Genomic DNA, 13148 nt, shown 5'->3' with positions numbered 1-13148 from the left:
ATGGGTGCAGAGAACTGCACTGCTATGGCACATCAAGAGCAAGGTGCTTCACCCGAGTATTTTTGAGATATGCCAGCACAGCAACTGACCAGCTCCCCAAGTTCTGCCTTGTGTACCCCACTCTTACATCCCCTCCCAGGACTGTTCTGATTGAGATTTCAGTAAAAAGACAATTACATTGAATATAAAATTTGCTTATAATGAATTGTGTGTGTGTGTGTGTGTAGTATTGCAGTTTTCAAAAAATAAAATAAAAATATTGCTAAAGACTGCAGTATGCTTCAATTAATTGTAGTCGACCCTCTAGTGGCCAGAAGATTAAATAAACTTTACTGTTTGACGAAAGCCAATGTAATTCTGCAGCTTATTTATTTGTCTAGCAAAAAAAAGAGAGAGGCAAAAATCACACTTGTGTTAAATTTAGTTCTGCATAGATTAAGATAATGTGGGGAAGGGGAGAAATGCCATACTGTTTAGTTCTCCAATCATGAAAGCAATGTAAACAGAAGAGGAGGGCAACAGCCTTCTTGATGACTTGAAGTGGTTTCGTAAATGAAGTCCAAATATGTAATAGCTCCTCTCAGTTTTCAATGAGAAGATTTATTAAAAAATAAATTTAGGTAAGGAGGGGGGTCAGAGGGAAAAAAGACAGATCTGAAAGCTGAATTATTGCCAATGCCTGAGACATTCAAGCAGCCAGCTTCCATAGAGACAGCTGCAACATTTCATGGTGTAAAGTCAGCAAATTTCCACAGTCGTTGCTGCCAGAGACCACAAAATGGTTTCAAACAACAGCTCACTTCATGATATTTTTGCTTTCTTCCTCTCTTTCCTTTTTTTCAAGCGTCCTTGCTCTGCTGAGTGGGCAGTATGCATCAGCCTAGCAGATTAATGAAAATGTTTCGCTGGCACAAGATTTTTGATTGCCTCGGTGCAAAATTGCTAGCAGATTGGAAAACAGCATGTTTCATTTCAAACTCATTCTCTTCCCATACATTAGCACTTGTCAATGTGGCCATTAAGCACAGTCAGTGCAGAAATTTAATTACAAAACCATTTATTTTATTGAAAGAAAAATAAACCTAAGCTACCTCAAAATGCATTAGGTGGGTTCAAGACTTGTTCGGCTGATAACACCCAAGGGTAGAGAGGCTGCTGAAGAAATAATGCGCCTTTCATGTGTGGTGGGGACCTGATATTAGAAACAGCTGTCTATAAGTCACTCTTTATTTAAGTTCTATTATGAATTAAAGAACAACTGAGTTAATGAAGGAACTTTTTATATCTGAAGTTACTCAGCTGCAGTATTAATTCCATCCTTGTATGTGTGCATGCATGATGTGTGTTTCTTTTGGGAGAAAGAAGGACTGTGAATTTTAAACGCTAAGTAGGGAAACAGCATACTTTTCTTCTTGAAGATTTCCACGCCTTCCAGCCATTTTAGCTCATATTTAGGTTTTATTCTTCTGCTGCCCTGAAGTATGTAAGATCTGTAGTATAAAAGGAAGTCACAAAAATGTGTTAAACACATCAGAGAGAGGGAGAGAGGAATACAAAATCTGTCTCTTATTTGGTCTACTCTATTTGAAAGGCATTGCTGGCAGTCAGAAACAGCAACAGATCTCTGGCTATACAGATTTTGGTCAAGCAACACTCTGATGTCATGGTACAAACCAGCTCTGTCTTGCTACTAATGAGCTGCCAATAACAGGTCTGTTTGACTGTTCTGCTCAGAGAAGAACAACATAAAAAGAGTTACAACCTTAGTGGTTTGGCCTGATTTGTCAATTTAAGGTACAACTCCCCCTCCTCCCAGAACTGAGATATCTACCCACAGTTTTCTACAGACATTCCCCTCATATAACTGAAAATGACGACGACAGTGGGTGAATTTCAGTCTTGGTGGAGCTGCAATTTTTTTTAAAAAAAAATATTTACACCTAACCCTTTCTTATCTGCCAATATGTCATGCAAAACTGTTTCTAGCCCATACTTCAAGCCATTTAATATCTGTTCTCGCCATTAAATATACTTCAGATCATTCACAGTGGCTGTTAAATCAAAGACTAGTGACTAAAAAACTACCATAAAATATATTTTTTAAAAAATTATATAGCGACATGTAACCCACAACAACAGCAGGCTAAATAGCTTTTCTAATTAAAATAGCTGCAGCATCTGCAATCAATCTAAAATAAAATAGCATCTAAATTTTAAAAAAGAAAAAAGTGAACAGCATGATGGATCATGCTGAACGAACTTGGTACAGTGGGCATTCTACACAAAAAGGACTTAGATTTAAAGTTGCCAGCCCTCCATTGTGGTGGGGGATTGCTCCATTTCCAGTTCTCATTGCCAGTCACCATTCCAAATGGCAGTAGGGGGAAATTTTTAACAAAATCCAGCAGCTTTGCACTCACTGTCATGTCACTTCCAGGGGAAATAGGGAAGTTATGGAAGGTAGTCCTAGGAATCCTTGTAACCTCTGGTTTTACCTTTCGGAATTGCTGTAAGAGTTACCAAGATGTACTACGTAAAGCATTTAGGGAAGGAATATATAAATGCTAAGTAATATTTATCACATTATGAGAACAGCACAACAGACACTTCTGTTTATTTTATTAAAATAATATCTATATGTGCCTGTGTGGATTTTTTAATTTTATGTTGTAAGTGTGTATTCACATAAAAATGAAAAGGGACAGCCAATACAAAATAGAATATCACTAATACCAATAAGTAAATTTTAAGCAATTGTATAACAAACAAATAGTAAGAGAAGGATGTTTCCTAAAAGATCAGTTAGTTTCCAGTCCAGTAACACCTAAAAGACCAGCAAGATATCTGGAATATAAACTTTGGAGAGTCAAAGCTTCTTTTATCAGATAAGATCAACTATTCTAAAAAAAAGACAAAGTGATAAACTTCTAACTAGTATTTTCGTATAAACAAAATGCAGAGTAATTAAACTAGTCACAGCACTTCTAAATTTACAACTTCTAATGGATCATTATTATTTTAGTATGTTAGAAATGGTTGCCAATGCTAAGAAAATGCTTCCCATGATCAAACTTTCCTTTTCCAAATCTACTTAAACATTCATCTCTGTTCATTAGCATTACAAATCAGCTCTTACGTAGCCTTATATCAATTTTAGCACCATTTGCTGCTTTCAAAACTTTTCCAACAGCATCCTTGCTGCTTCTATATTTTTTAACCAAATACTCTAATTTTATTAGGGTTGCCAACCATTAAGTAGAGCCTGGAGATTGTTAAGATTTTACAAGTGCCTGCTTCATTCAGTCAAGCAAGAATTAACAAGCAAGAAGTCACATGCCTAGAATCACATCAGCTTCTGAAAAGATCCCTCCTTTCTTTTTTCCAGAAAGAGAGGAAAAAGAGAAACAGAGGGACAGACAGACTGCACAGATACCCAGAATGAGCACTTGCACAGAGTTTGCTGTTCCTATACTTAATATAAATGTATTTGTTTTCTGGTAAAATTCTACAAAACAACTCACTTGCATCTCTGCCCTATTATTTACTCTGCTAATTCACTGCAATACAACAGAGATCTCAGGTAATTACGGTTGATCTACAGACAAATGAGATCAGTTCTCCTAGAGAAAATGGCTGCTTCAGGGGACAAACAATATGGCATCACATCTCCGCTAAGCTCCCTACCCTTCCCAAACTCTCCTTCCTCAGGCTCCACCCCCAAATCTCAGTGAATTTTCTAACCCAGTGTTGACAGCCCCATTTCTTATCCAGGCTGAATAAAAACCCTAATAGATCCATCAGAGCACTTAACGTTATTTTATATCTCAATATTTATTTATTTATCAAATTATGGATCACACACCAATAAATGTGCACACTGAAGCAGTTGCACTACTTGTGTCCAAAAGTTCCTACTTGTTTAACACATCACCAACACGTTTAAGTAACAGTGAGTACTCTATCACTCCAAATATGTATTGTCAGGTGCCAACGTAACAGAGGCAGGCCCAGGGACAGCACACAGGTCAGAGGGAAAAGAGAGGAGAAACACAACAACAGTGGCATTTTAAAAAATGGGATAGGCCTGGGGTTTACCAATAACAATTCTGTCAGATAATTATCTACACTGTCAGTAAGATTATAATCAACTGCTTCTACTTCTATAACTCAGTATGATCATCCCACCTTTTGCTCTTTGGCTCACATACTCTGAGGCAAGTCCCAGCAATTCAATTGTGCATATAACTGACCACCTCCAGAATTCTAGTGAAAGAGTGGGTCAACAGCGAAGGTAACTTGCTGACGTTCCGGAAATCTGACAAAGTATACAATATCAGGAACAGTGAAGCTATTTAAAGAAGTCTTCTCATTGGATTGTTTCTACAAATACACTTAACTCTTCTGCATTCTGACAAAGGGATAGTGGTAGGAAAAACAAAATGATTAGTTACTGTTAAGAGTACTTTTTAACTGCTTTTCCCCCTTGGTTGTCAGATTAGGCTATGACTCTCAGTCCATGATAAAAGTCTGTCTTCTAGAAAAAAAATAGCTGGAAATGGGAGACAACTGTTCTGCATGATACACTGACAGAATGCTCAAGAAAGATATATCTGTGTACTATCTTTTATACTGCCATTATCTTGAAGAGCTCGTGGCAATTTGTGCTCCTCTCCTCTCTGTTTCCCCCCTTTATAGTACAATCTAATAAAGTAGTTTAATCTGTGAAAGAGTGCCTGGTACAAAGTCACCCAGTAAGCTTCCTGGAAGAATGGGGATGTAAACCCTGAGTCTTTTGACCTCAGGCCACTCTCAACCAAGCCCCACACCTGGCAATGGTAGAGGGGCATACTGTGGGCCATTGGTACCACTGGAGAGTCCCTGAAGTTTCCCCTCCAAGGGAAAAGGCACAGCACCACACAAGGCCGTGGAGCCATGTGGATGGAGTCACTGGCACAAATATTGGTGATTATGCTCCCACCCGCAGGATGCTATACTAGTCAGGGACCAAGTGCCACCAAGTGCCACCATAGGCTCCCAGGGGTCAGGCCCATGGCAGACACCAGGCTGGCACCACCCCACTCTCTCCTCACATAGACCAATCTTCCTGGAATGAAGTCTGTTTGGTCCAAGGCAATATAGTTACCAATAATCTTCTTACATCTACAAGCTAGGATAGAAATTAAGATCTTATAAGTAAACTAATGGGGTAATATGATCATTTCTGAGATCTTGTTATACCCCCCGCAAGAAACCACAAGATAATGGTAGCCAATAAGAAGACAGGAGTGTCGTCTTCTCATTGCCACGTCACAAAGTGATAACGTGATGACATGGCAAAGCATTCAAAAGTATCCACCCCAGCATGGCACGACAACCAATCAGGGCATCCGTGGCAATTAGATTCCGCGACAGTGTATAATTTCAGGTTTCTGGAATCAGTTACCGGACCCGATCCCTTCCATTGAAAGTGTCTCCAGTGTGTAAGACAAAACCGCGACAAAAAGGTCCGGTTGCTGCTCGAACTGGCATTAATCCACATCTGCTTAACATCTGATTTACAGTGCATAAGCGACCGTTGTTGATCTAGAATATCCTCGCCCGTCAGCCCCAACAAGAATGCCTCAGGTTTTTTCTCAATTGTTATTTTCATAAGCTTTTTCATTTCCCTAGCAAAAATCTTATAATATTCAGGTGTCAACCCATCTACCCCATACTAGTTGGTTTAATAAAGCATTTTTGTTAGATACATGCTCATTAATAGGACTGGGTATTATTAGAGACAGTTTAATTCTTTCTCCATTTCTTGAATGATAATCTATGTTTCTTTAGCAAGAAAAACTACAAGTACAATTATGATTTTTATAATCACTCAATTCCTTTTTTTCACACAATACTAATTGCTAGCTGAATTAATAATTACCCAATATATTACTGGGAGTGGTGGATATAGTGCTTTTAACTGCTGAGTTCCTACCCACTGGCACTGTAAAAAGTGTTACTGAAAAGACATAGATTAGGTTGTGGTTGGGTCCAGCGTTTTCACAAGAATATCAGATGTGTCCTCCTATAGGTTCTGATGTTTCTGTGTGGGGGAAAATGGGATTTAGTCTTTGGATGCATCAGTTTTCCTGCTATACAATTTCACTGCTTTAAAAAGTTTAGACTTCATTGAGGATATTCTTCTTCTACCATAAATCCCCCGTGTTCTGTGAACCTTTAGTGGGGTTCTGTCTTTTTTAAAATATTTAATCCACTGGAGCTTGTTTGCTGTTTTCCTGTATTAAAGCTTGCATATAGACATCTCAAGGAGAAAAAGAAAATGAAGACCAGAACAGTTATTCTGTCTTTATATCGAGTATATATCCCCTTTACATGGAAATAGAGAATGGAACTTTGACAAACTTCTTATGGAAACACAGTCCACATAGTGTGTTTTATTGCACTAGGTTACTGTAAACTCTCTTCCCATCCCCATTGTTAGCCAAGGCCCTGTAAACCACAAACACACCTTGGATGCCAATACCAGGCAATAATTACATAATATCCCAGCTTGGAGATACTGCAATCCCTCTTACCAATCATACACATCTCTGACAAAAGATCCGTGGCTGTGCACTATCCCAGTCTCCAAGTATGACCAACATCTGCTTGGGTCATGTTACCTACATTGATGTTAGCTGGAAAAGGGCATATCAGTACAGTAAGACAAATTTGTACGTTATATTCTACTTAAGAATATCCTTTGCCATAGAATTAAAATCTCTCAGAGACTTTTAGCTCTTCTTGAGACAGGTGTCTAAATTCATAAGCCATGCTGTACAGAACAAGTAATTACAGATCATTTCACATTTGTTTGTTTATATTTTACAAAAGTTATACCTTACCCTTCTGCCCTCATAAGTTTCACAAGTTGCCTAAGAAATTAAAAACATTTCAGTTAGGGTTGCTGATCACTAAATGAGATCTCAAGCTCTTCCAGAATTATAACTCATTTCCAGACTATAGAAAACAGTTCTCTTCAAGAAAAGAGACAGCTTTGGAAGGCAGAATCTATGGCAATATACCACCCTGAGTACCTTCCCCTCCCCTCCCCAAACTCCAAAATCCAAAGGTTCCATCCCCAGATTTCTAAGAATGTTGTAACCTGAAATCAGCAGCCATAAAAAACAACAACAAAAGACACATTATTAAAACAATTAAAATGTGAGTTAAAATACATAAATGAGAGAAGTCACTCCATGGTCCATAATCCTCCTGGCTTGGAGATTCATGTGATACCAGATATCCAATCTGATACCACTGGCTGACATAGAGATGCTCTCTTCCCTCAGCCTGGGTAGCCTGTGATTGGAGAGGTCTTCTAATCAATGAATCATTCAGCCTGGCTTTTATCTTAATGTATTCTGCATAACCTTTGCCAGAGAAATTCCTGCGTATTAACCACATTGGCTGACTTACTGGTTTGTTATTATCCCCTTCAGTGAGGATGGAGCAAAGAGGGAAAACACAAGGATATGACATTACAATTTCCAAGATGAGCCACCAATTAGGGCTGATCCGTAGGTGACTGGAAAGTATGAGTGCCCTTTTTTCTTGGGTGGAAAAGAATTGTGGCTGTGATTCCACCCATCAGATTCCTGGCATCCAGCTGGTACCAAAGGGAGCAAAAGCCATGGGGAAGCAGTTATCATACAGATAAGGTATGTATGAGACTGATGCTTTAGAGTCTTCATGCCTGAATACAAAATAATGCAACCTAATCCTCACAACAAATCCCTATAGCCATAAATTTAGGAATATATTCCAAAAGGCCACTTTTCAACTGAAAATATGTTCATCTTTTTAAAAAAGTGGTTATATTTTTTTGAAGCTACTAAAAGAACACACCAAATTTAAGAGCTACTACTAAATTTTAAGACGTTCAATCAGCTCATCTGAGCTTGCATAGCAGAGACAAGACAAAAACGATAATGCAAATGTTGTTGAATTTGGTCACAGAGATGGAATCAAGATTCTGGGGAATCAAAGGGAGAAGGGGGAAGGGGAAAAGCTTGTAAAAAAAACACAAGGAGGAGATGTTTAAAGAGCTAATGCATTGTTAGCCAGGAGAAATTTTCACAAGAGCTCGGGCAATATACTGCTTGTTGGAGACATTCTAGAAGATCACGTCTCACTTAATAAAAATTCTTGCCAGCAATGTATGCTTCCCTCATAGCCAGTCGCTAGGCCAGCAGACTCAGCTGTTTCAGTTCAAGGATTCTGAATGCATTTACCAATGAAGATAGAACTCTGACCAACCAAAGTTCCCTTAGATTCAGTGGGGAAGTTCAGCAATTGCCCCCTTCATGAGGCACATGCAATCCCTCCTGCAAGTACCTCTTTCCCGTGTGTCTCCCAATAAGGAGGGGAAAGCCAGCAGTGCAAAATTCCAATTGGTCATGCTGGAAGGGGCTGATGGGAATTGTAGTCCATAACATCTGGAGTGCCAAAGGTTCGCCACCACGGAGCTAGGCTGTGGTTTTAAATTAGACATCTATGTGTAGTTAATAAGTTGCAGCCTGTAGTTGCTTCTGCAGTTGTTGAAAACTGCCAAAGGTTGCCAACTTTACGTTGGGAAATTCCTGGAGATTTTGAGGTGGAGCCTGGGCAGGGTGGGGGAGGGAAGGGGAGGGTAGGGTAGGGGAGGAACCTCAGCAGCATATGATGTCACACATTCCAACTTCAAAAGCATCAAAACAAATACAAATGAGGCTCCAGAAAACAGCCAAAACCAAATATGTAAACATCAGCTATAATCCTTCTACATCAATTGTCTTCACTGTGTCTGTGCAGAAATATTTAATCAAAAAAACAACACACTGTGTCTTTAAATTTTGAATCACAAAGCAGTCACACACATGCCACCAGTGCAGTGCAGTATATCGACCAATCAAACACAGCTATGGGGGATACCTTTCTCGAGGATAGACAGAACTCCAGTTTCCTTTATATAATGTGTGCATTCAATTTTATGCCTATCTCTAATAAAATTAAGGATATTTTTCATAAACACTGCCATGTCCTATCAGAACTATTGAGTTCTCAGGAATTACCCTAAATTAGATTTAGAAAAACTGCAAACCTGAGACAATCCCTAATAAGATCAGATTTTTTCTTATGAATGGAGATAATAGCATAATGGGGTGTTGCAAATGCAGTTATTGTTTGGTGTGTAAGTTTGCTATAAACACTCAGATATTTGTATACCCCATGAAGGATTTTACTGGGGAATTGAAACAATTCTCACATTGCCAGACTAGTGGCCCCATCTGGGAGGGTGAATCTGCTCATGGAAGCAGTGTGTGGCCACCAACATCCTCCCTGGGGATGGGATGCAGCATGAGACAGAGTGCCTGCACCCCTGCTGCCACTGCCAGTGCAGTGGGGGCAGTCTGGGGTATAGCTGGGAAAGGAGCTGACAACAGATTGAATGGTTCCCTCCCAGTCATTTGTTCCGTTGTGCTGACAGGCAGGACAGCTGACTTATGCCACCAAAAAGATGGCCTGCGTCTATTCAGCCCAATAGGCGCTTCCTGGAAGTGGGAAGGCTTTTTGGCATCTTCAGCCTCCCCATGCCGCTGGGAAGCCTTTCTGGCAGTGGCGTAACTAGGCAAACTGGAGCCCTGGGCAAAACCTGAGTTTGATGCCCCCCCAGGCACATTCCCGGTGCAACGCGCACCCCCCCGGCCCCTTGTAGCTGTGCCCAGTGGAGTATCTAGGCAAACTGGAGTTTGGTGCCCCCCCATGGGCAGCTGCCCTCCCCCACTGTGACCAAGCAATGATTTTTTCCACCAGGTCTTTTCAAAGTCACCATCACATTATAGAACATGCCCCAACTCACAAATCTGAACACAGCAATAGGCTATGCCCCACAGCAGATTTTTTTTAAAAAAATTTTCAAAATGCTTTCAAAACGTTTTATTACTGCTATGAAAACATTTTATGGTGTTGTATGTCCAGTCCCCTCGATTGCGTGAAACAGCATCACTTTCAATGTTATTTAAATTGGGAACCCCGATTCTCCCTTTAAGGTGGATTTAAAAGGAGACTCTGGGCTCCCTAGTTTAAACAAGTGATGCTGGAATCCACCCACAAACAGCATCATTTTCAATGGTGTTTAAACTAGGGAGCCCAGATTTTTAAACTAGGGAGCCCAGATTCTCCTATTAAATTCACCTTAATCTGGGGTCCTCAGTTTAAACAACATTGAAAGTGATGCTGTTTTGGGGTGGATTCTGCCCCATCCTGAAACAGCATCCTGAAACAGCAATGTTTAAACTGGGGACCTCAGATTCTCCCTTTAAATCCATGCCAAATTGGGGGGGGGGGTTAAAAGGAAAATCTGGGGAAATTTGGGGGGTGCCTGCTGTCAGGGGTGCAATTGTTAAGCTAGCAGCACCAAACTTTCAGGGTATCTTTAAAAGACTCTCCTAATGATACCACCCAGGTTTGGTGAAGTTTGTTTCAGGAGGTCCAAAATTATGGACCCTCAAAGGTGTAGCCCCATCTTCTGTTAGCTCCCATTGGAAACAATGGGTGATGGGCACCCCCTTTGGGAGTCCATAGCATTGGACCTCCTGGACCAAACTTCACAAAACCTGGGTGGTACCAGTAAGTGACTCTCCTGATGATACCTTCCAGGTTTGGTGAAGTTTGGTTCAGGGGGTCCAAAGTTATTGACCCTCAAAAGTGTAGCCCCATCTCCTATTAGATCCCATTGGAAACAATGGGGGATGGGGCACCCCCTTTGGGAGTCCATAACTTTGGACTCCCTGACCCAAACCTCACAAAACCTGGGTGATAGCACCAGGAGAGTCTCCCAAAACATCCCTGAAATTGTGGTGCTGCTAGCCTAAAAACCGCACCCTCTACAGGCCAAAAACAGAAAAACACTGAAAATACAAAAAATCCCACAAACGAACCTGCAGTTTTTGCGCCCCCCACAAGGGGGTGCCCTGGGCAACTGCCCACTTTGCCCAATGGGAGGATTGCCTCTGCTTTCTGAGGGCAGTGGCCTAGTGCAGCCACAGTGCCACAGCAGTGACATAGGTATAGATTTTTTATGGAGGGGTTGGGGGCCACACCCTCACCCATCCCTGGGGGCATGGCCATGCCTCCCCAGGCCCCTCCCCCAGCCTCAGTGCTTATAAAAGCAGCTCTCTGAGGCCAGGGATGGCAGACTTCTCTGCCCCGCCCCCCTCACCGGCAGTCTTTTCTGCCCTCCCCTCCAGGCAGAGGCGTAGCTAGGGAAAATGGAGCCGAGTGCAAAATCTGAGTTTTGTGCACCCCCTCATGGGCGGCCACCCCCAAACAGCATCACTTTCAATGGTTTTAAAATAGAGAGCCCAGATTCTCCTTTTAAATCCATCTTAAAAGGGAGAATCTGGGGTCCCCAGTTAAAACAACATTGAAAGTGATGCTGTTTTGGGGTGGATTCTCTCCCACCCTGAAACAGCATCAGTTTCAATGTTTAAACTGGGAACCTTAGATTGTCCTTTTAAATCCATGCCGAAGAGGGTGGATTTAAAAGGAGAATCTGAGGTAATTTGTGGGGTGCCTACTGTCAGGGGTGCAATTGTTAATCTAGCAGCACCAACTTTCAGGGTATCTTTAGGAGACTCTCCTGATGATACCACCCAGGTTTTGTGAAGTTTGGTTCAGGGGGTCCAAATTTATGGACCCTCAAAGGTATAGCCCCCATCTTCTATTAGCTCCCATTGGAAACAATGGGGAATGAGGTCACCCCATTTGGGAGTCCATAACTTTGCCCCCCTGAACCAAATCTCACTAAACCTGGGTGGAATAATCAGGAGAGTCTCCCAAAAAATTCCTGAAATTTTAGTGCTGCTAGCCTAAAAACTGCGCCCCCTTCTGTCCAAAACCAAAAAAACGCTAAAAAATACAAAAAACCCACAAACGGGCAGTGGAACTTCAGACATGTAATGGGGGGTTTTGAACCAGAGAATCCCCCCTCTTACCTACGTCCTTGTGCCACAGCCAGGCACCCAGCCTGGTATCTGTAAAACAATTCAGCCAGCATTTAAAGAGAGGGGGGGGAAAACCACAGCAGAGTAAATACAAATGTATTCCCATGGGGACCAAAATATTTACCTGCAAGAATTTCGTGTATCATTTTTTAAAAGCATCTGTCAGTTTAGCCACCAGGACATTTTCTACTTGCCAGTGCCCTGCATTTCAGAGTTTCAAGTGATCTCAGAGCTGTCAACCATCAGGCAAAATCTTAAGAGGAACCATTCAAGTTTTGGGGCATTTATAGAATCAAGTGATACACTGACAAGACCATGTAAGAGAGCAAATTCATATCACAATTGACTTTTAAAAATGCTTTTATGTACGTTGCAAGAGTGGTGACTGTGAGACTTTTCATTATCCAGGATAACTTTTCACAGTTCCCTCTCTGCCAAGTCACTCCCAAGCATCTGCCAAAGAGAGTTAAATCTACCATGTGTTAAGATGATTTTGTAACGCATGGACACAGAAACCATATGAATATGCAGTCTTCCAACTGTTTACCAGTGAAAACAGGAACAGCCATAAGGATATAAACCAGATAAGATGACGGGAGATTCATAACTGGATTTCCAAAATGGTTTTTATCAGTATATAGCAGCTGTAGGGTAAACCAAGAAATCAGAAAAAGGAGGGCAACCCTTGCCTCTGCACGATTATCCTAGCCTTAGATTAAATCCTGAACATGTGAAGCTGCCTTAAACTGAATCAGATACTTGATCCATCAAAGTCTTTATTGTAGGCTTAGACTGACAGCTCCTCTCCAGGGTCTCAGGTTGAGGATTTTTCATTTACCCCATTTAATAAAATCTGTAGAATATTGGCTATGTTGGGGCAAAAGAGTTAACCCCATCCCCAGCCATGGGTCCAGTCCAATCTCCCATCATACACAGCTGCTACTTACCAGTAACAACTCTGGAGAGGAGACACAGATCTCCCACAATCTCTCATAGTTTTGCCCTTCTATACTTATTGTAGTGAAACAAGGGAGGGAGAGGGGCAAGAGATGCCTTGACAGTTATAATGGGGCGGGGGGGGGGGGGGTCCAGGAGTCTCTATGGCCAGAAACAAGGGGAGAA

Source organism: Sphaerodactylus townsendi, linkage group LG01 (genome assembly GCF_021028975.2).
Source record: "Sphaerodactylus townsendi isolate TG3544 linkage group LG01, MPM_Stown_v2.3, whole genome shotgun sequence".
Classification (NCBI taxonomy): Eukaryota; Metazoa; Chordata; class Lepidosauria; order Squamata; family Sphaerodactylidae; genus Sphaerodactylus; species Sphaerodactylus townsendi.
This window is presented reverse-complemented; position numbering follows the sequence as displayed.